This window comes from Oncorhynchus tshawytscha, linkage group LG02, assembly GCF_018296145.1.
Source record: "Oncorhynchus tshawytscha isolate Ot180627B linkage group LG02, Otsh_v2.0, whole genome shotgun sequence".
In the NCBI taxonomy this organism is placed as follows: domain Eukaryota; kingdom Metazoa; phylum Chordata; class Actinopteri; order Salmoniformes; family Salmonidae; genus Oncorhynchus; species Oncorhynchus tshawytscha.
In genome coordinates, this window is record NC_056430.1 from 22,002,366 (window position 1) to 22,022,156 (window position 19,791).

The following is a 19,791-nucleotide window of genomic DNA, read 5'->3' on the forward strand; positions in this document are numbered from 1 at the left end:
GAGAAGACAATGAAAATATCAATAAATGTGATTATTGTATTGGGGCTTGTGTTTGCAGTCAATCACCTTTAATCTGGCTTCTATTTTTCTGTGTTCTTGTTGTCATCTATAGGTTTTTCAATAACAGGCACATTCTCCATGAATAAAGATGAGTACCACATAGTGCTACATGAATACAGCCACTTTAGAATACATGGTTTAAAATTGCTTGCGATTGAAGCCTGGGGAGCTACAGTGCTTCATGAAAGTCTTTCCTTCAGTAGAGAAATGTGTTAAGGGGAGGCCTGCTGTGAGGGCTGCAGCTGGAGGCAGAAGGTAACAACTTTATCATGCATGTCCACACACACTCATGTACACAGCCACACTCACTCACGTACACAGCCACGTGTGTGTGTGTGTGTGTGTGTGTGTGTGTGTGTGTGTGTGTGTGTGTGTGTGTGTGTGTGTGTGTGTGTGTGTGTGTGTGTGTGTGTGTGTGTGTGTGTGTGTGTGTGTGTGTGTGTGTGTGTGTGTGTGTGTGTGTGTGTGTGTGTACAAATGATGGGTTCTCTGTTGCTATGAGCACACTATCTACAGTTTGAGTACAGGCTGAATTGAGCATGGCAAGGCAAAATAAGTTATATGTGTGGGCTGTAGCTGCAGGACATGCAAAGCACAGGAGCAATAGTTCAACAACCATCAACAGAGTGAGCTGCAGGCACTACTATCGAGATTACATTTTTTAAAATGTTTATTTATTTATTTAAATAGGCCATGGTGGTGAAGTAATTACAATATAGCAATTAAACACTGGAATGGTAGAATGTGCAGAAGATGAATGTGCAAGTAGAGATACTGGGGTGCAAAGGAGCAAGATAAATAAATAAATACAGAATGGGGATGAGATAAATTGGATGGGCTATTCACAGATGAGCTATGTACAGGTGCAGTGATCTGTGAGCTGCTCTGACAGTTGGTGCTTAAAGCTAGTGAGGGAGGTAAGAGTCTCTAGCTTTAGTGATTTTGGCAGTTCGTTTCAGTCACTGGCAGCAGAGAACTGGAAGGAGAGGCGGCCAAAGGAAGAATTGGCTTTGGGGGTGACCAGTGAGATATACCTGCTGGAGCGCGTGCTACGGGTGGGTGCTGCTATGGTGACCAGTGAGCTGAGATAATGTGGGGCTTTACCTAGTAAAGACTTGTAGATGACCTGGAGCCAGTGAGTTTGGCAAGGAGTATGAAGCGAGGGCCAGCCAACGAGAGCGTACAGGTCGTAGTGGTGGGTAGTATATGGGGTGTATTTCATATTGTTGTTTTTTGGGGTGTATTTCATATTGTTGTTTTTTGGTCAATATAGTATTTTGTTTACAATGTAACACAATGTAATACAATAATATTCAACATAAATTATACCAAACATTTGCTGTACAGAAAGACATTTCTAAACCATCTTTGGTTACACGTCACATTACAATCTTTAGCCTTATGGCGACCTCTACAGGTGCATCTGTCAAGTTGCACAGAAACTAACATATCCCACAAGGCATTGGAGTTGTTCAAAATGTCTGTTCGATTCGTTCATAGCATGTCTGCCGAAATAGCTCAGTTGGGAGAGCGTTAGACTGAAGATCTAAATGTCCCTGGTTCGATCCCGGGTTTCGGCAGAGACTTGAAAGTCATTTTTTAATTTTCAAGGAAATACACGTTCGCATTTTTGAAAAAACACGAAATAAATTATACATCAGTCGGATAGTAGCCTATGGCATCCAATGGATAGTAAATAAATTGCAGTAGCCTAACTGTAAAGGTAGGCTATTAGTGATGAAATTGTAGCCTTCCTACGTATGTAGCGATCCACATGATGCGAAGATACGTTTACTATTTTGTTTAAAATTTAAAACCACTGAACTGGCATAATATAAATATATAGTGGGACTTTCATTTGTTTTTCAACAGGACAATGACCCAACACATGTCCAGGCTGTGTAAGATCTATTTTTACCAAGGAGAGTGGTGGAGTGCTGCATCAGATGACCGGGCCTTCACAATCCCCCTGGTTTGGGATGAGTCGGACCGCAGAGTGAATGAAACGCAGCCAACAAGTGAATGAATAAGTGTTCTAAAACATTTAACCGGTAGAGTATATTTTTTTATTTCAGAAAAAGGATGTGCTTATTTCAGAGTGCTAGACATGTCAAAACCGAGAAGCCGTTAACAGCATGATTACCTTTGTTGTAACTTCAGGTTTCAAAAATAAAACAGGGAAGGCAGGGATCTCACCATTGTTGAACTGGCAAGGTCATAAGATAGGCAGTAGTAAAATATCATTTGAGTTTATTAGCTGTTAATATGCTCTGAACCTATTGCATTGACACATTGTGATGATAGGGTTGTTCAGTGACAGCCCATCCGCTCAGCCACTGCATGGCATTGGAGGGTCAATGTGTTCCTCCCTTTCCTCTCCTAACTTGTGAGTCACTTTACTTGATACAAGTGTTTCTTAGCTAGTAATATATGCACATCAGTTCCATAGTTCCCTGTTTGTAGGCCTCTGTAGTGCAGTGGTGGAAAAAGTACTCAATTGTCATACTTGAGTAAAAGTAGAGATAGAAAATGACTCAAGTAAATGCTCAAGCTGTAACTCTGTATAACTCTGTGTAACTCTGTCAGCTCTGTGTAACTCTGTCAGCTTATCACATGTGACTGAATAACTGGACCCTCCTGCTGTGTAAACTTCCATTTTATCCAGAAGTCTGACTCACACCTTGGCAGTAAGTCCCCTCTTCTCCACGGAGAACGTCTTGTGATTAATCCCAACGTTGTGCAGGGTTGTAGAGCCAAACTACTGAGCCAAATATACTCTGAGGCACCAAAGAAGGAAGCCACACTCGTCCTGAGGGTCTGGAGAACCACCTGTCTGCGGGCCTTGGAATGTCAGTCGCCAATGGAGAAACAGAGGCCAACTTCCACTTGAGGTGGAAGAGATTCTAGCCTCTGTGAATGATCAACTGGCCCAGCGCTCTGACTGGTCGAGCACAAAGATGATCCTTCAGTACAATGTCTCCTCTAAGAGCCAAATGGTGTCCAGAGACATTGCCTGCCTGATTGTGAGAGCCATGATGTAGCTCTTTCCCAGTGTGTACTCTCAACGGTACCCTGTGAGACCTAGTGACTGTGGAGAGAACTGCAGAGTTTAAGAACACAAAGCTGTGAACTACTGGACCCTAATGTCCACTGGAACTATGCCTAATTCACAATTTCTGCACATCTTTTCAATTGACCCCGTCATGACTATGATCGATAAAGACATGACGACGCACTTTTGCTTTGCAAATCAGCTTTGGTTCAAAACGAGTTTGCCAAAGCTCCAAAGAGCAAAGCTCTCCTAAGAGCCTTGAATATATACCTGAATGTGAAGAGAACCTATGAAAGGTCGACTCTGATCTTAGAGATATGCTCTACTCTGGGTACGTTTCAGCATTCCCTGCAAACCAACTTCATATTGATGCCTTCATGGAGGACAAGGAGCTGTGTTTTATAGTCTCCAGAATGGTTGTGGAAAGGTTGATAGGTCACTGAACCCCATCAGTGTTGTTCTCGGATCCCATTGTTGTTGGATCAGAGTTAATCAGCTACAGAGTAAGCTCTCTCTATGAATACAATTAAAGTTTTTTAGTCACTCAAATATGCTATTGACAATGTGGACTAGCAGACTATTCAGCCTCATACACTCTTCGCAGATCATTGACATATGAGGACCTTTCAAGTGTGACAACAAATCAATGTACAGAACATGGTCTGCAAAGAGTACAGTAGATTTGGAGGTGAATACAAATATGACTTCTTCCTATCTTTCAGGTGACCGTAAATTGCCCCAGAAATAAGGGAGGATTCCTCCGCCATGTTTGGAGAGCAGTGAAACAACTCACCTGTGGCTGCTGCTGACATGCTAGAGCTTGACCAAGCCAGGACTAAAATACATAGCCTAGACAAGTAGTCATTGTTATATGATCATGTGCAAGCCCTACCTTTTCAAAATCAGTTATTTCATTATTAAAATCGTTATTGTATTGATATGAATAAATTGCTTATTCATTAGATCGACTTGTCCCTGTCATTAATTTCAGCTATCATGTTTTGATGTCCAACAGACCTATTCTGGTGTATAAATGAAGCAACATTTCAAGCAAACATAGCCCCGTTTATAGCATTATCAGATATCCTTTGGTCTTAGACAGAGCCCTATGTATTATTTGGTATCAGAGGAGGCTGGTAGGCGGAGCAATAGGAGGAAGGGCTCATTCTAATTGCTGGAATGGAATCAATGGAACGGTATCAAACACATCAAACATATGAACACCAGCCATTACAATGAGCCTGTCCTCCTATAACTCCTCCCACCAGCCTCCTCTGTTTGGTATTTACAGTAGCGCCATGAAAAGTGTTTTAAAAACGATTTATATTGTCAAAAGGTTCCTCGATTGAACACAAGGTGGTGCTGTTATGTAGTTTGACATTTATCCACCCTGGTCTTTGGCCTGGGCCCTGGCCTGTAGTATAGCTTCAAACTACTCTAATGATCAAAAATATAAATAAGAAAAGATAATACCTACAGCACTACAAAACATGTATAGAATGGTTCAAATATTCTCAATTGGTTAATTAATATAATTGGCTTATTGAATAATTAGTGTTAATGATTGGCATTGTTTATGTTTGAGATTTGAGTCATGATACAGAGTCATGTCAGGATAGCATTGTTGACAGTGCCTCATAGGTAACCTACGACCCCATGTATCCACCTCAGAGAAAGTGTTTTCACCACCAGCAGGGGTATGACAGACAGGAATATTGGGCCTGGTCCAGTCCAGTCCACATAGGGATTCTGGCCCACTCATAATTAGTTTGTCTGTCCACCTGCCAGCAAGGTCAAGATTTGTAAGAACGTTGGTCGAAGAGAGCAGGCCCAGGATTTTGGAGTACAAAACAGGTCAGGGATTTGCGTCATCTCCATTGAAACACGAGTGAATGGTGCACTCCCTCTCTGCCTCTCTCAGTGGCAGTGTTCTAAACAGCAGTGCATTCTAAATGAATGGAGCAAGAGTGTTTTAGAGCGAGAGAGCGGAGAGAGTGAGGCGGGAGATTGACAGGGTCAGAGTGAGGCGCACAATTTTCTGGGTACTGCTAGGCAATGACGACTATGTAGAGGAAGAGGTTGATAGTGTGTGTGTGTGTGTGTCTGTCTGTGTGTGTCTGTCTGTGTGTGTGTGTGTGTGTGTGTGTGTGTGTGTGTGTGTGTGTGTGTGTGTGTGAGTGTGTGAGATCATCAGAACACTCTGTTCATTCCACGGCCTCTCATTTTCATCCCTACCCACACAATGTCAGATAATATGTTACCGTATATGTATCATCTCAACAAATATATTCACGTGTTACTAGGTTATTTGTGGCAAGGTATGATTATGCAAGACGTTGCTAAACAAGGCAGCTACTGAACGTTTCTTTAAGCAACAGTCCTCTCTCACTCTCATTCGTTTGTTCTCCATGCCTGCCAGCTGTGTGTGACTTGGAAAGTCTAGCAGACTGTCCAAGTCTCTTTGTTTAGGCAGCTCCTCAAAAGGAAACTGCCTGAACATGCCAATCAAGCCACTTACTGATTCAATTTGGTAATAGAATGAAACATTAAGGCAGTGGGAGGAACATGAACTGTTTTTGCTCTAATGAATCCAACCTTCATTCAGTCCTGTTTCAAACCGCTCCCAAAACTATTCTGGTAAAGTTGGCATCAGTTGAAGGCTTGAATAACCTGAACAACAATGACTTCTACAGGCTCGGTAAACACCCTATGTCCTGTCCCTTAGTTCCTGGGCCTTTTTAAACAAGCACTGAGCCGGACAGACAGACTAACAGACACAGGAGGCAGTTACAGAAAGACAGAGTGAGGGGTAGAGAGAGTGTGACAAGGCAAAAGAGTGAGAGTTGGTCACATAATAACTTGTTTACAATACAAAGAATGATTAGGGTAAACAACCAGTAAAAGTGAGAGAAGTGGGATCTCTGACAGTTGCTACTGGTAGTAATTATTTGTGTGGTCAACCCTTGGTGGGTTAAAGATATCCTAACAAACCACAATAAACAACAACAATAAAAACAACTAACCTTTTACTGAAGTTGCTTTGGGCAATATTGTTCTATAACACTAAATTATACTGTTGAACCATTAGTAGTTTAGTATAGCCTAAGATTATGACAACACTATATATCTCAGAAAGTCTGCACAATTGCAATGAGTGAAAAGTGTTCCTCGGTTGACAATTTCCTGCATGTTGCACTGATGCTTATAGGTCCACCACCACTGTTTCACATTATGTGTAATTATAGTTTTTTACCCTTTCAGCACATTGGCTAATATTCTTTCCATGGTTCTGTACACTACTGTACTATGTTGTCTTATGTTATGGGAGCTGAAACAGCTTTATTCACCATTTTCAAACATGTTCAAAAAGCATAAATAGCTAGATTCCTTTTAGACACATGTCCGTACACAATAAAACATGTTGACAGAATTCAAATGGACTGCTAGCCCTAAAACACGAGGACAGTTCGCATGTGGCACACGCAGCACCTGTCATGTGCTTCTTGTTTTCCATTTTCAATTCCGTTACCAATCATAATTGACGGCCTATTCAATTGTCGCTCTACAATTTGAGGAAATGTTCTGGCTACATCAGGAGAGAAAGAGTGATTGACATGACGTATTTGTGACTATCCCACTCCATTATGACATAACAGCATTACCATCAAAAAACATTTCTTTCTTCACAAAATGTCAAAGCAGTTTTGTCCCTGGGCAAGGGGATAGAATGTGCCTTATCCCTGTCATTGTGTGGGGTGTAAAGCGCTCTGTTGTCCCTGCTGTGTGATTGAGCAGAAAATAACTAACCCACGCATGTTCCCTCCAACCAGCTCTGGGCTAGGGAACAACCGGGGGATTGTTCTGTGTGTAATTTATACACAGGGTTGGGGAGTAACTGATTAAACTATTAAATGTAATCAGTAACATGTAATCTGATTACAAAAACTATAACTGTTACTTTACCAGCAACAACAAAAAATTGATTACTTTTAAATTCAGAAGGGATGTTTGCAAGAAAAAGAAAAAAATCATTATGACACCTTTCTGTTCAACATTGAAAAAAGGTGCAAGTTAAAGTTTGTTCCACCTGAGAGAGTGTCATAGACAGCTATGATGACATACAAAATACATTTGATGGATATTTTTTGTCTTCTTCTAATACCTGAAAGGAAAACTCCACCCAAAAACTATATTTTGGTATTTGTTTCATTGGTCCATTGTTGGCATAGTCCCAAAATGTTTTTCTTAAGATAAGTAACTTTCAAAATACAGAAATTATCCCATATTATTATTATTTTTTAAGTAATCTAAAAGTCACGGAACGTAATCATATTACGTACCGAGTTTAGGAAATCCAAAAGTTATGTTACCGATTACAAATTTGGACAGGTAACTACTAACTGTAATGAATTACATTTAGAAAGTGACCTACTGTCATAATTGTCCTGTAAGGATCCAAATGGGTCAGATTAGCTTTGCAATAACTAACTTCAACCAGATCCCCTTTCACCCGCAGAGGGGGTTGACAGCTCACGCCCTGTTGTAAATCAATTTCAGAACATTCAGCTATCTCCCTTTCCAAATTCACCCAAGGAATGTGACTTTGTCTACACAGACCTTTTTCCACCAAAACTCTAACATGTTCTGAAGCGAATAGTGGAACAACATATCTAACAAAGAACATGGGGAATGGTCAGAGGCAATATGGAGAACACTGGTGATGTTTCAGGTGTTGTTTTGTGATGTCATTAAAAATGTTATAAAGGAAATACTGTAACTTGAAAAGTATACACACTATTTGTGTGAAGTGTCCGTCCGATGCGCTGTGCATGAAATATGAAAAATTATGAAAGTGTTTTTGTCGAGAGAGGGATATGATTTTAGGAGCCATCAGAGATAAACGTTTCTATAACTTTGTACAAGTAAGTAGTCACAGCCCCCTTGAGTGAGGTCACATAGCGTGTCAGCCTGAAGGAACCCCCCTTTTTGATCGAACAGTATAAAATGATGGGTTAACAATTAACATGTCACACCAGAAAAACATCAAGCTGCAGCTCACATTTAAAGGTGGTTGGAACTTTGAATCTCAACACGAGATGGAGATATAAAGTCACCACCTGGACAATCACTGGTATTGCTGATTAGCTGTCCTAAGTATCTAGAAAAGCTCATTTAAGTGGGACCATTCTCCTACTCTCTTCAAACCATCGTATTCTACTACTCTCATCAACCCATTGGGAACCATCAACACAGCTGGCTAGCCTATCTTCAAAGGAGCATCTTCCAGAGTGAATGGAAGTAGAATAAACTCTGTAGTTCTGTTCAGGACTACACGACAAGTCACCGGATAACGGACGACAGCAGAGAAGAACAACAGTAGAAGACGGATGGGGACCCCTTTTGGACAATCAGAGCCTTACAAGCGTGCCGCAAAAAGGCCCAACACCCTTTCCAAGAGGGCCTGGTTCTGACAAAATACACAAAGAACCAAGATATTTCACATAAATACATTTGTGATTTCTTATTCATGTTCGTTTGCAAAGTATATGATTACTGTGAGAGTAGTTTCCAAATGTACCAAAGTATTATGTCCCTGTCCCTCAGATATTGGCAAACTGCTTGCTCTATTGTACTTATTGGAGAAAATGTAAGCGGAGTCATACATTTAATGTGTTATGCAATCAAGGATACAGGTGGCTAGGGTTGCACATTTTGAGGAATATTCAGAGGGGGAAACTTTCCGTGGGAATGAACGGCGACAGAAGTCAGACACAGGAGAGCAAAAACTGTGTTTCCAAACGGCGCAGTTCAATAACAAAAAACCCCACCTGAAAACAGAACAATCAAATAATGGGTACATAACCCGACGCACACCAGGACAGATGTGCACAAGCACTTACAATAAACAATCACTGACAAGGACATGAGGGGGAACAGAGGGTAAAATACACAACGTGTAATTGATGGGATTCGGAACCAGGTGTGATGGAAGACAAGACAAAACCAAAGGAAAATGAAAAGATCAGTGATGGCTAGAAGGTCGGTGACTTCGACCACCGAACGCCACCCGAACAAGGAGAGAGACCAACTTCGGCAAAAGTCATGACATCCGGAGAGCGAGGCGCAGGGCAATCCGGACGAAGGCGGTGGAACTCCTGCAGCATAGATGAGTCCAACACGTTCTCGACCGGAACCCAGCACCTCTCCTCCGGGCCGTACCCCTCCCACTCCACGAGATACTGAAGGCCCCTCACACAGAGCCTTGAATCCAGTATGGAGCGAACGGAGTATGCCGGGGCCCCCCTGATGTCCAGAGGGGGCAGGGGAACCTCCCGCACCTCAGACTCCTGGAGCAGGCCAGCCACCACCGGCCTGAGGAGAGACACATGGAACGAGGGGTTAATAGGGTAATCGGGTGGAAGCTGTAACCTATAACAAACCTCGTTCACTCTCCTCAGGACTTTAAATGGCCCCACAAACCGCGGACCCAGCTTCCGGCAGGGCAGGCGGAGGGGCAGGTTTCGGGTCGAGAGCCAGACCCGGTTCCCCGGTGCGAACATCTGGGGTCGCACTGCGGTGGCAATCTGCATTCCTCTTTTGGCACGTCACGGCCTGCTGAAGGTGGACACGGACGGCTTCCCATGTCTCCTCCGCACACCTGAACCAGTCGTCGACCGCAGGAATCTCGGTCTGACCCTGATGCCAAGGCGCCAGAACCAGCTGGTACCCCAGTACGCACTGGAAGGGAGAGAGGTTAGTGGAGGAGTGGCGGAGCGAGTTCTGTGCCATCTCGGCCCAGGGAACGAACACCGCCCACTCCACCCGGCCGGTCCTGGCAATAGGACCGCAGAAACCTACCCACATCCTGGTTCACTCTCTCCACCTGCCCATTACTCTCGGGGTGAAACCCTGAAGTAAAACTGATCGAGACCCCCAGATGTTCCATGAACGCCTTCCAGACCCTAGACGTGAACTGGGGAACCCGATCAGACACTATACTCCCTGTCTCTCCCAGCGGTCCATAGTCTGGACGACGCGGACCATGGCGGTGCCAAGATGGTGGAGCATTGCTGCGTGCTCCCGGACGCGCTCCTCCACCCCTATAACCGGGGTACCTGCTCCTGCTGACTCCCATAGTCGGGTCGGTGATTCTGTAAGGGGAGCGTACTGGCGGCAGAGAAGTCAAGCGCAGGAGAGCAAAAACTGTGTTTCCAAACGGCGCAGTTTAATAAAAATTAAAAAACAGGACAGATGTGCACAAGCACTTACAATAAACAATCACGACAAGGACATGAGGGGGAACAGAGGGTAAAATACACAACATGGAATTGATGGGATTGGAACCAGGTGTGATGGAAGACAAGACAAAACCAAAGGAAAATTAAAAGATCAGCGATGGCTAGAAGGTCGGTGACTTCGACCTCCGAACGCCGCCCGAACAAGGAGAGGGACCAACTTCGGCGGAAGTCGTGACAGGAATTAACAAGACTATATGGGAATTAAATGAAATATATGCAAATTATATTAATACCATTTAAATGTATATGTTTTATGCACTGGATATAGTTGCCATATCATATGGAGACAGCAACATAAACCTTTTACCTTATCATAAGTAGACATAATTGCAAATGATTCAATCCTTCCAATATAATTTTTTTTTAAACTATTTACAGTTGAAGTCGGAAGTTTACATACACCTTAGCCAAATACATTTAAACTCAGTTTCACAATTCCTGACATTTAGTCCAAGTAAAACTGTCCTGTTTTAGGTCAGTTAGGATCACTACTTTATTTTAAGAATGTGTAATGTCAGAATAATAGGAGAGAATGATTTATTTCAGCTTTTCTTTCTTTCATCACATTCCCAGTGGGTCAGAAGTTCACATACACTCAATTACTATCTGGTAGTATTGCCTCTAAATTGTTTAACTTGGGTCAAACATTTCAGGTGGCCTTCCACAAGCTAAGTTGGGTGAATTTTGGCCCATTCCTCCTGACAGAGCTGGTGTAACTGAGTCAGGTTTGTAGGCCTCCTTGCTCGCACATGCTGTTTCAGATCTGCCCACAAATTGTCTATAGGATGGAGGTCAGGGCTTTGTGATGGCCACTCCAATACCTTGACTTTGTTGTCCTTAAGAAATGTTGCCACAACTTTGGAAGTATGCTTGGGGTCATTGTCCATTTGAAGACCCATTTGCAACCAAGCTTTAACTTCCTGACTGATGTCTTGAGATGTTGCTTCAATATATTCACATAATTTTCCTACCTCATGATGCCATCTATTTTGTGAAGTGCACCAGTCCCTCCTGCAGCAAAGCACCCCCACAACATGATGCTGCCACCCCCGTTCTTCACGGTTGGGATGGTGCTCTTTGGCTTGCAAGCCTTCCCCTTTTTCCACCAAACATAACAATGGTCATTATGACCAATCAGTTCTATTTTTGTTTCATCAGACCAGAGGACCTTTGACCCCATGTGCAGTTGCAAACTGTAGTCTGGCTTGTTTATGGTGGTTTTGGAGCAGTGGCTTCTTCCATGCTGAGTGGCCTTTCAGGTTATGTCAATATAAGACTTGTTTTTCTGAACGAGCCTGAGCAGTATGACGGCTGTGTGGTCCCACGGTGTTTATACTTGCGTACTATTGTTTGTACAGATGAACGTGGTACCTTCTGGCGTTTGGAAATTGCTCCCAAGGATGAACCAGACTTGTGGAGGTCTACCATTTTTTCTGAGGTCTTGGCTGATCTCTTTTGATTTTCCCATGATGTCAAGCAAAGAGGCACTGAGTTTGAAGGTAGGCCTTGAAATACATCCACAGGTACACCTCCAATTGACTCAAATGATGTCAATTAGCCTATCAAATCTTCTAAAGCCATGACATAATTTTCTGGAATTTTCCTGTCACGCCCTGGCCTTAGTTATCTTTGTTTTCTTTATTATTTTGGTTAGGCCAGGGTGTGACATGGGTGATTTATGTGTTTTGTCTTGTCTAGGGGTTTTTGTAGATTAATGGGGTTGTGTTCTTTTAGGTGTCTAGGTAAGTCTATGGTTGCCTGAATTGGTTCTCAATCAGAGGCAGGTGTTTATCGTTGTCTCTGATTGGGAGCCATATTTAGGCAGCCATATTCTTTGGGCATTTTGTGGGTGATTGTTTCCTGTCTTTTATGCACCAGTTAGGACTGTTTCGGGTTTCATGGTTATTGTTTTGTAGTTGTGTTCATGGTTGAGTTTTCCTATTAAAACCATGGACACTTACCACGCAGCATATTGGTCCTCCGCTCCTTCTCGCCTCTCTTCTTCAGACGAAGAGGAGGAAGGCCGTGACATTTCCAAGCTGTTTAAAGGCACAGTATGTAAACTTCTGACCCACTGGAATTGTGATACAGTGAAATAATCTGTCTTTAAACAATTGTTGGAAAAATGACTTGTGTCATGCACAAGTAGATGTCAAAACCGACTTGCCAAAACTATAATTCGTTATCAAGAAATTTGTGGAGAGGTTGAAAAACTAGTTTTAATGACTCCAAACTAAGTGTATGTAGACTTCAACTGTAGTTACGAATTTAACTTTAATTAAATGAGTTGACTCTTCACATGGATGATTTCACTGAACAACAAGAAAGGGAATATTGAATGATCCCCAATGATCCATTGCATCTCCCAAAAATGTTTTCAACATACTTCTGTAAAATTATAGTCTAGAAACTAAAGCTTTTGTTGTCTTCCTCTCAGGCTTCTATGTCTTCTCCCTGGACATCCTCAATGTCCACCTCTTGAACATCAGACTCTGAGGGTTCATCTTCACTGTCACTTTCTAACCTTGTTGAGGATGACTCATTGTCAGACTCAAAAAGCCTAAGATTTTCCCGGATGGCCACCAATATTTCAACCCTTATATTGGTCAGCCTGTTGTGTGCTTTGGTGTGTGTGTTCCCATACAAGGACCTGAGGTGGCTGATGTTGGTGGGATTTGTAGGATGATGGAGGAGACAGTGTCTCAGCCTCCAGTATTTATGCTGCAGTAGTTTGTGTCGGGGGGCTGGGGTCAGTTTGTTATATCTGGAGTACTTCTCCTGTCCTATTCGGTGTCCTGTGTGAATCTAAGTGTGCGTTCTCTAATTCTCTCCTTCTCTCTTTCTTTCTCTCTCTCGGAGGACCTGAGCCCTAGGACCTGAGCTCCAGGACTACCTGACATGATGACTCCTTGCTGTCCCCAGTCCACCTGGCCATGCTGCTGTTCCAGTTTCAACTGACCTGAGCCCTAGGACCATGCCCCAGGACTACCTGACATGATGACTCCTTGCTGTCCCCAGTCCACCTGGCCATGCTGCTGCTCTAGTTTCAACTTCCACCTGACTGTGCTGCTGCTCCAGTTTCAACTGTTCTGCCTTATTATTATTCGACCATGCTGGTCATTTATGAACATTTGAACATCTTGGCCATGTTCTGTTATAATCTCCACCCGGCACAGCCAGAAGAGGACTGGCCACCCCACATAGCCTGGTTCCTCTCTAGGTTTCTTCCTAGGTTTTGGCCTTTCTAGGGAGTTTTTCCTAGCCACCGTGCTTCTACACCTGCATTGCTTGCTGTTTGGGGTTTTAGGCTGGGTTTCTGTACAGCACTTTGAGCTATCAGCTGATGTACGAAGGGCTATATAAATCAATTTGATTTGATTTGACAGTGTAAAGACCCTCAGATCCACAAAGTCACTTCCACCAGGTGGGTGATATATGTTGGCACAACTGCCATATTGCATCTCCATCCCAAAGCCATTGCTTGTAAGTGTACTTCGCCAGACTGCCAAGAACCTTGCCCTCATCCAGGCCATGGTGGCAAGACACAGTAGTGATGACCCCATAGGCCTTGTTGATCTCTGCACCAGACAGTGTGCTTTTGCAAGCATACTTGGGGTCCAACATGTACGCTATGGGGTGCATGGGCTTCAGGCAAAGTCTTCATGCTTTTTGATGTATTTCAGAACTGCAGTTTCCTCTGCTTGGAGCAACAGTGAAATGGGCAGGGCAGTATGAATTTCTTCTCTTACATCTGCAAGCAGAGTCTGAACATCAGACAGGATGGCATTGTCTCCCTCAATCTGTGCAACAACTACTGCTATAGGTTTCAGGCTGCTTACAACTCTCTTCCAAAATACATCATCCAGGAGGATCCTCTTGATGGGGCTGTCCAGATCGGCAGACTGTGATATGGCCATTTCTTGGAGAGACTCCTTCCCCTCCAAGGGACTGTCTAACATAATGACAACACCACTCCAACGGTTGTTGCTGGGCAGCTTCAATGTGGTGCTCTTATTCTTCTTTGCTTGCTGAGGTAGTTTGCTGCTATGACTTGATGACCCTTCACATACCTAACCATTTCCTTGGCTCTCTTGTAGAGCATATCCATTGATTTCAGTGCCATGATGTCCTTGAGAAGCAGATTCAATGCATGAGCAGCACAGCCAATGGGTGTGATGTGAGGGTAGGACTCCTCCACTTCAGACCAAGCAGTCTTCATGTTCGCAGCATTGTCTGTCACCAGTGCAAATACCTTCTGTAGTCCAAGGTCATTGATGACTGCCTTCAGCTCATCTGCAATGTAGAGACCAAGGTGTCTCGCTCTATTAGAGTACTGGTTGAGGAGTGGAGAGGATGTAGTTAGTTATTCCTTGCCCACGAACATTCGACCACCCATCAGAAATGATTGCAATAGTCTGCTTTCTCTATAATTTGCTTGACCTTCACGGAACTCTTTTGAACTCTGCATCCAGCAAATTAGTAGATAAAGCATGTCTGTTTGGAGGGGTGTATGCTGGGCAAAGAACATTCAGAAATCTCTTCCAATACACATTGCCTGTGAGCATCAGAGGTGAACCAGTTGCATACATAGCTCGAGCAAGACAGTCAGAGAAATACTGATGAATATGTTCCTCCATTGAGTCAAAAAACAAAGTACCATGAGCTGTTGCTATCAATAAGGTGTCTGATTAATCATTTTCACTTCGAATAGAAGTATGGGGACCTTTGTCAGAGGTAGCTTGTTGAAGCGCTGAGGGAACTTTATGCATTTGGCCAGATGATTCTGCATCTTTGTTGCATTTGGCTAGATGATTCTGCATCTTTGTTGCATTTGGCTAGATGATTCTGCATCTTTGTTGCATTTGGCTAGATGATTCTGCATCTTTGTTGCATTTGGCTAGATGATTCTGCATCTTTGTTGCATTTGGCTAGATGATTCTGCATCTTTGTTGCATTCTTCACATATGATTTGGCACAGTATTTGCAAATGTACACAGCTTTTCCTGGCTGCAGTGAAATGTCTCCACACATCAGATAGTGCCTGTGGCATTTTCCTGTAGAAATGAGAAAAAAATGATGTACCGATAAATATTTAAGCAGCTAGACTAAACAACTCCTTTGTAAGATAAATGTTTTAAGATGAAACATGTATGGACGCAGGTGAATTAACACTCCTCAGTTAGCAGGCTCAAGCAAGCTAAAACCCACATGATAGCAAAAGCTAACCAGCAGAAATTGTTGACAAGTTATAAGCACACTTTTCTGTAAGCTGCTATTTACTAGTTAACAAACAGTCATGTATGTCATATAAAATATAATCACCCCACCCAGTATTGTAATCAAAACTTACCAGAAAGTATGTAGTCCTTGGCTCAGACATTGTAGTTTAACCAAAATATTCCACAAGACCTAGAATTGCCTTATGAATATCCCACAAAAAAAAGGTTAATTGTTAAGCTTTTTTTGATGAATTTAAAGCAAAATTCCCGGGCTTAACTTCCCATGGTAAATATCCGGGAAAATTACGGGAAAGTTTCCGACCCTTTGCAACCCTACAGGTGGCTCATATTCATGGTCTCTACAATGCATATAAAAGCTTCACATGGATATTTTCAGTGGTATTAAGCCTTACCAATCCTGCAAGATGTCGACTTAAATAGAATCTGTATACATCATTCAGTGAATTTGCTATTTACTTTATTCTCTGCAGAAATGTAGTCAGTGCTTGATTTGGGCAGGAGTTCACCGGAACTTCAGATATTCTATTCTTGAGTTCCTCCTGCACTTCTTATAGAATATTAGCTCAAAAGTATTGAGGAGTTCCTGCACCTAAATATAAACATTACCAGCACCCAAAATGAGTGCCGGCACCTACTTCAGTCCAAGTCTAGCACTGATTGTAGTGACCGCTTTGTTGAATCATATAAACTTTGTAATGCAGTCAAACACAATTTAAATGACCAAAGTTGCTATGCTTGCTAGATAACGCCAATGAATGACAGAATAGCTCCTATTTGGCAAAATCGAGTTGATTACACAGATAGCAGATCTGCTCATGAATAACAGAGTTGAAGAGAGGATTTTGTTTAAATATTTAAATAAGGTACAGTATCTTAACTGGGACCAACTCTGTTTAAAAGATATAAATATCTACTCATGCCATTTGTTGATCACACATTTTCTACCGACGCTCTCATATGGGCAGCAACACGACAGCGCAGAGAAACGTGGGAAATGTTACAGCAGTATTTTGACATGCATAGGCGAGATGTACTTTGATAATGCAACCTATGGATTATAGAATAAAGTTAGGAATTTTCATTTGAGACGGTCAGGATTGGGAAGATGGGAAAATAGCTCAGTCTCTATATAAGGTTAGCATACTAGATAAATGACTACACTTGATTTAGGGTACATAATTGCATGCTAAATGTTTCTGATCAGTGAATGAATAAATGAGCTAGCACTTCCACTTGTCCAGCCAGAGATCAATTAACCAAATATACAGACAGAGATTCAGTTAAATAAAATCACATTGACTGATTAGACAATTCACAGGCTTTTGGTCAGGTGTAGGCCAGGCTACTACGCAAGTGCATAGCAAAATCCACTTGTATTTTTTTCATACCTAAACGGGTCCTAAAATTCTAAATCCAATAGCTAAATGATCAATATAATGACCATCTTAAAACAATTGCCTATGTCTGCTTGGCGGCTTATCAGTATAGCCTGCTGTTTTCTAGAAATCGGGTTGGGGCAAATTTTTCGGGTTGGGGCTCATTTATTTTCTGTGATGTCAGATCAAGCCTTGGCTCGGGCTTCATTTCACCAGGCTTTGGTCTGAAAGGGATCTTATTTTCAGTTCTGATGAGAACTCTAAACTGCAACTTGGGTCTTGTGCAGTCCGACAGTGTCAATTATGCATGTGCTTCGAATTTATGGTGACTTTGTGTTAAGTAAATACGCTAAGGCTTCCATGAGGCAACCTGTTTATATAATGTGCTATTTCATTTTTAATCTGCTGCGCATGTGTGTTTCGTGGAATTGCATTAGTGCTGACATTGGGGGAAAATGTTGTAATTTCCTAAGGTCTTGTCACTTCATTTTTGGGGGGAATTGTGAAGCATGGAACCGGGATCCCAGTTACCAGTGTTAATCCCTAGTATGGTGGTTATGCAACATGTGTATAAGAATTATGTTGCATTTATTCTCTCTGTAGGCCTACTCTAGTTAGACCCTGCACTGTGTACATTCAAAACACATGTCCTTGATAGGCATTCCCCAATATTCATGTCTTGATGTTTCACCTCAAACTCTTCATATATGTGTTTCTCTGCTGTAATGTGTGCAATCTTTTAAAGTAAAATACTTTGGCAGTTTCTGTAAATATTTGAGCTACAGGCATTAAAAAATACCTTGGAGTCTGGTCAGATAAAAAACATCTGTCTCCCTCCGTTCCTTGGCTTCTGAAGCCTTGTTTCTGAATTGACAACATCTGTTCTGTCGCACTCCTGCTGGCCTTTCTCTCGCTCTCCATCCATGCACATACATGGACATGCTTCAGAACATGCCCCTGCTATGTAATGTTTTAAATTGTATAACTGCCTTAATTTTGCCAGACCCCAGGAAGAGTTGCTAATGGGGATCCATAATACAAATACTCCCCTCCTCCTACCACCTGTTTTAAAGCAGCAGCTGCAGCCAAATAGGATGTTTTTCTCCTTATATCCCCCCTACATTATTTTATTTACAACAGTGTGAAAGAGAGGTAGGGTGTAGATAATCAAAGGACGATGAATGTAATAAGAAATCTTAGGTGCTAGTTTAAGGCTGGTAGCAACCACTACAGAATGTCCTGTCAAAACAACCTGGACATCCGCCTCATCCTTAAGGCGAGTTTAATGGAAGATGTCCACATTCACACACACACACGACCACTCATGGTTCAGATAACTGAGAATCATGTCCAGTGAGAACTGACATTAACTATGGTTCTGAAAGGAAATAGGAGAATGAACTTAGGCTACAGCACTGCTATTTATGAGCGACATGGCTTGTATAACACAGGTAAATACAGTTGAAGTCGGAAGTTTACATACATTTAGGTTGGAGTCATTAAAACTCAATTTTCAACCACTACAAATTTCTTGATAATAAACTATAGTTTTGGCAAGTCGGTTAGGACATCTACTTTGTTTATGACACAAGAAATTTTTCCAACAATTGTTTACAGACAGATTATTTCACTTATAATTCACTGCATCAGAAGTTTACATACACTAAGTTGACTGTGCCTTCAAACAGCTTGGAAAATTCCAGAAAAGGATGTCATGGCTTTAGAAGCTTCTGATAGGCTAATTGACATCATTTGAGTCAATTGGAGGTGTAACTGTGGATGTATTTCAAGACTTACCTTCAAACTCAGTGCCTCTTTGCTTGACATCATGGGAAAATCTAAATAAATCAGCCAAGACCTCAGAAAAACAATTGTAGACCTCCATAAGTCTGGTTCATCCTTGGGAGCAATTTCCAAATGCCTGAAGGTACCTCATTCATCTGTACAAACAATAGTACGCAAGTATAAACACCATGGGACCACGCAGCCGTCATACCGCTCAGGAAGGAGATGCGTTCTGTCTCCTAGAGATGAACATACTTTGGTGCGAAAAGTGCAAATCAATCCCAGAACAACAGCAAAGGACCTTGTGAAGATGCTGGAGGAAACGGGTAGAGAAGTATCTATATCCACAGTAAAACTAGTCCTATATCGACATAACCTGAAAGGCCACTCAGCAAGGAAGAAGCCACTGCTCCAAAACCACCATAAACAAGCCAGATTACGGTTTGCAACTGCACATGGGGACAAAGATCGTACTTTTTGGAGAAATGTCCTCTAGTCTGATGAAACAAAAATAGAACTGTTTGGCCTTAATGACCATTATTATGTTTGGAAGATAAAGGGGGAGTCTTGTAGGCCGAAGTACACCATCCCAAACAAGAAGCACAGGGATGGCAGCATCATGTTGTGGGGGTGCTTTGCTGCAAGAGGGACTGGTGCACTTCACAAAATAGATGGCATCATGAGGTAGGAAAATTATGTGGATATATTGAAGCAACATGGTCGTTGATCCAAGATGGCGTAGCAGTGAAGATGTGTGTTTTTTCGTCCTCTCGTGTACCTTTTTTTTGTTTGTTTTTTTTGTTGTATATATTTCAATTTTATTTTCAATCTCTTTCGATTTTTAATTTGATTATACCTTCCGGTAACCTGCCTCACCCAATGTGATACAAGCTATTTAGTCATTGTTAGCCACTGCTAGCGGCTTTTACCTTCTGCGCAGATACCAGCCCTGTTTTTTTAGCCTGGATAATACTCACCAG

General features: G+C 42.3%; 1 long non-coding RNA gene and 1 other non-coding gene across 2 annotated transcripts; both read left to right on the forward strand.

Moving 5' to 3' along the window:
- The first annotated feature begins 1,536 nt into the window (after positions 1-1,536).
- On the forward strand, positions 1,537-4,076 carry LOC121840717. The gene is made up of 3 exons (XR_006079851.1): positions 1,537-1,783; positions 1,933-2,111; positions 3,835-4,076. It is a non-coding gene; the product is annotated as an uncharacterized LOC121840717 (long non-coding RNA).
- trnaf-gaa lies at positions 1,568-1,640 on the forward strand. The gene has a single exon. It is a non-coding gene; the product is annotated as a tRNA-Phe (tRNA).
- Positions 4,077-19,791: the final 15,715 nt, after the last annotated feature.